The sequence below is a fragment of the Eubalaena glacialis genome, chromosome 4, assembly GCF_028564815.1.
Source record: "Eubalaena glacialis isolate mEubGla1 chromosome 4, mEubGla1.1.hap2.+ XY, whole genome shotgun sequence".
In the NCBI taxonomy this organism is placed as follows: domain Eukaryota; kingdom Metazoa; phylum Chordata; class Mammalia; order Artiodactyla; family Balaenidae; genus Eubalaena; species Eubalaena glacialis.
Window position 1 is genome coordinate 58,996,970 of NC_083719.1, and position 4,663 is coordinate 59,001,632.

The 4,663-nt window shown below is 38.3% G+C and overlaps 1 pseudogene; it reads left to right on the forward strand.

Annotated features, from left to right (window-relative positions):
• The first annotated feature begins 1,542 nt into the window (after nucleotides 1–1,542).
• Nucleotides 1,543–3,224, forward strand: LOC133090525 (cysteine protease ATG4C-like; annotated as a pseudogene).
• Nucleotides 3,225–4,663: the final 1,439 nt, after the last annotated feature.

The window sequence follows — 4,663 nt, forward strand, 5'->3', positions numbered from 1 at the left end:
TAATTCAAAAAGACACATGCACCCCAATGTTCATTGCAGCACTGTTTACAATAGCCAGGTCATGGAAGCAACCTAAATGCCCATCGACAGACGAATGGATAAAGAAGATGTGGTACATATATACAATGGAATATTACTCAGCCATAAAAAGGAATGAAATTGAGTCATTTGTTGAGACGTGGATGGATCTAGAGACTGTCATACAGAGTGAAGTAAGTCAGAAAGAGAAAAACAAATATCGTATATTAACGCATATATGAGGAACCTAGAAAAATAGTACAGATGAACTGGTTTGAAGGGCTGAAATAGAGACACAGATGTAGAGAACAAACGTATAGACACCAAGGGGGGAAAGTGGCGGGGGGGCGGGAGTGGTGGTGTGATGAATTGGGAGATTGGGATTGACATGTATACACTGATGTGTATAAAATTGATGACTAATAAGAACCTGCTGTGTAAAAAATAAAATAAAATTCAAAACTTAAAAAAAAAAGATAAACAATAAGTTCCTAATGTATAGCATAGGGAACTATATTCAATATCCTATGATAAACCATAATGAAAAAGAATACATATATATATATATTCTGAATCAGTTTGCTGTATACCAGAAACTAACACAATGTTGTAAATCAACTATACTTCAATTAAAAAAATTTTTTTAATGTCAATCACAGCATCTGTGTTAATGTTTATCATTAGCACCTATGCAGTTCTATTTTTCCCTTGGTCCTGATTTTATATTTCTATTTTCCTAAATTATTACTTCTGTCCCAAGTATCTGTCTCCAGCTCAGATCACTTTCCAGAGAATCAGAACCAATCTTCTCAATATCTCAGTTTAGATTGCCACAAGAATCTCAAACTCAAAAATGTCTAAAACTGCACTTAATTCCCTACCTAAAAAACCAAAAAAAAAAAAAAAAAAATCCAGCTCTTCCTCCTTGCTTTTCTCAAGCTCAAAGAATGTTAACCCCATCCATCTAATAGCCTGAGTCAGAAATCTTAGTCATCCTTGATTCTTCTCCTTTTCTCACTCTCTTTATCTGTCAAGAGGTGCTAGGTTGTATTGCTGTATAGCAAATAATCCCGAACTCTCAGTGGCTTAACACAATGCAAGTTTACTTCTCCCTCTGACTATTGAGTCGGAGCTGGGGCTCTGCTCCACTTTGTCACACTACCTCTAGGTCCCAGGCTGAGAGATAAGCCACTATCTGGAACATTCTTGGTCACCACAACGAAGGGAAAAGAGCTCTGAAGGGTTTCATCTTGGTGATTTCATGCTCAGCCCAGAAGCAGCACACATCACCTCTGCTAGAGCTGATAACTTGGCCCCAACACCCAAGCACAGAAGGCCAGGAAGTATAGCCCTACCACGTGCCCAGAGGCAGAGGGCAGAAAAATTAATAAGCAACATTAATGACTACCACACTGTCTTAGGATGGACTCCCCAGAAGCAGACTCTGAGATGAAGATTCATGTGAAAGCGACTAATTAGGAAGTGCCACTAGGAAGAAACAGTAAGGGAGTGAGGAAGAGAGACATGGAAGAGAAGGAAGTTAAGCAAGTGTTTGATATCAAACAAAGTCCCGACTGTGGTGGCTGGGGAGCTCGAGGTGCCTGTAGCTGTGGCGCCGAGGTCGGAGCGCCTGCATGTGTGCTGGCTGCTTTCGTAGCAGCTGCTGCTGGAGATGGAACATTTCCCGAACAAAAGACTAAACTTACAGAAGAATGCAGTCAAGTGATGGCTTTTTCTTTAGAATCTGAATAGGGAGGCCACAGGAACAGATGAAGTTGATAAGCTAAAAACTAAACTTATATCTGCTTGGAACAACGTGAAATATAGTTGGGTGTTGAAAACAAAGACATATTTTAGTAGAAATTCCCCTGTATTATTGCTTGGAAAGTGTTACCATTTTAAATATGAAGTTGTTTAGACTACAGGCATACCTCAGCGATATTGTGGGTTTGGTTCCAGACCACCGCAATAAAGCAAATATTTCAATAAAATGAAAATGAACTGTTACCTGCAAGATCAGGGTGTACAATAGAAGATCATGTAACTGAGGGAAATGTAGAAGAATTTCGTAAAGGTTTCATTTCAAGAATATGGCTTACCCACAGGGAAGAATTTCCTCAAATAGAAGGCTCAGCTTTGACAACAGACTGTGCTTGGAGCTGTACATTAAGAACTGGCCAGATGCTATTGGCTCAAGGACTCATACTACACTTTCTTGGTAGAGCTTAGACCTGGCTGGCCTGATGCTTTGAACATTGAAAATTCAGACTCTGAATCATGGACTTCCAACACTGTAATTTACTGCATCTTTTGAAACATCGCTTTCAGGGGAAAGAGAACTCAAAACCCCAACAATTTCTCTGAAGGAAACAACTGGGAGATATTCTGATGATCATGAAATGCAAAATGAAATTTATCACAGGAAAATCATCCCTTGGTTTGGTGATTCCCCCTTGGCTCTCTTTGGTTTACACCAACTAATAGAATATGGAAAGAAGTCTGGGGAAAAAGCTGGAGATTGGTATGGACTAGCTGTGGTTGCTCACATTTTAAGAAAAGCAGTTGAAGAAGCAAGACACCCAGATTTACAAGGAATAACTATTTATGTTGTGCAACATTGTACAGTTTACAGTTCTGATATAACTGATAAACAGTGTGCTTCCATGGCCTCTGATAATACAGATGACAAAGCTGTTATTATTCTAGTTCCTGTTAGACTTGGTGGAGAAAGAAACAATGCCGACTATTTAGATTTTGTAAAGGGTATTTTAAGCCTTGAATACTGTGTGGGTATTATTGGTGGCAAACCTAAACAGTCATATTACTTTGCTGGATTTCAAGATGACACTTTGATTTACATGGATCCTCATTACTGCCAATCTTTTGTAGATGTCAGCATAAAGGATTTCCCTCTTGAGACATTCCATTGCCCTTCTCCCAAAAAGATGTCATTTCGAAAAATGGATCTTAGCTGTACAATAGGATTTTACTGTCAAAATGTTCAGGACTTCAAACGAGCTTCTGAGGAAATCACTAAGATGCTGAAAATTTCTTCTAAGGAGAAATATTCCTTATTTAGTTTTGTAAATGGTCATTCCAGAGACTATGATTTTACATCTACTACAACCAATGAAGAAGACCTTTTCTCAGAGGATGAAAAGAAAAGATTAAAAAGATTTAGCACAGAAGAGTTTGTCTTGCTGTAAAGATTAGCACATTTGTGCTCGATGAGAAGAAATCCTTTGAAGGAGGAAAAAGGAAGAGAAACAAGTATACTTGAAACTGGTTTATTTTCACAAATATCTTAATTTTATATGTTCTTTAAAAAAAGAACATTTGAAAATATACAAGTTTTAAAGCTATTTTTCTGAAAGAGAAATGATTTAGTAAATCTTGATTTCTAATAAATATCAAGTGATTCTGGCCGCATTCCTATTTCCCTAAGATCTGCTAGTGATAACTCTACCTTAACTGCAAGTCTTCCAGTCTTCAACTTCTTCCACCTGGGTCCACTATTCTCCTGAAGGTTTTGTGATATTGGGCCCCCCAAATGGGATCATCAAATAGTTTCAAAAGCTTCAGTTTATACTAATGACCAGAAGACCAGAGAATGAATCTTCAGTGCTGCCTAAGCCTCCTGATAGTAATTAAACCAAAGGATGCTTTTGGATGTATCTTGATATATTAAATAGTAATTTTTAGCTGTGATATGATACAATTACATAAGCAGAATTTTGAGTTAAGGTAATACTTAGCAATATGATTTTACAATGACTCCTCATTTTGCTTGCTGTTGAGCCTTTTCTGGGGAGTGAAGGTAAAGTATTGGTTTTCCCCACAGATTTAAAGTTTATGTTATTAATAATAACTACATCCAATCTAACAGATAAAGGCAAAATTGTTTGTTTCCTATCTCAAAAATGAAATTTTATGGAAACTCTATTTATTATGCAGTTTTAAAAGCTAAAGATAAGTACCAAGAAAGATATCAGTAGATGCTCATCCATGTGATTTTTGCTATTTGTATAAATCAGTGCAGTGGTGTTTAGAAGCTGAGGCCGTCTATAAGGTAAATCTGCCTTAAGTGTATTATGTATTATTTAAAGGCAAATTTGTGATGTAAAAGTATAAGAGTTATTATTGAGCCAGGTTTATAAAGTACTTTAATAAAGATATAAGAACATTAAAACAAACAAACAAACGAAAAAACAACAAAGTCCCTAGGAGGGCAATTTAGGCTTAACTCCACGGAAGAGCCTGGAGACAGTTGTACCTGAGAGCTGCCTGGACCAGGGGCAAGGAAGCTGGAGGAGGTATACTTCCACGCCAGGAGTCATTTGCTCGGGCTCTCCCCTGGGAGATGTAATCCCAGAGAGTTCTGGCTCTCCTCGCAGGTGTTGGCTGCTTGAAGTGAAAGCACAGCATGAAAATGGTAGAGGGACCCAAAAGCACACAGGTGGAGCCCTGACATCATCTGCCACAGTCCCGCCTCCCAAACCGATAAATCACAACATCCTAATAGTTCTACTTCCCGAGTATTTCCTAAATCGTCCCATTTCTCTCTACCCTTGGTTGCCCCTTCCCTCGAGTACACCTCGAGCCCGTTATCCTTGATCTTCTGCACTATTGCAATCAGAATATGACC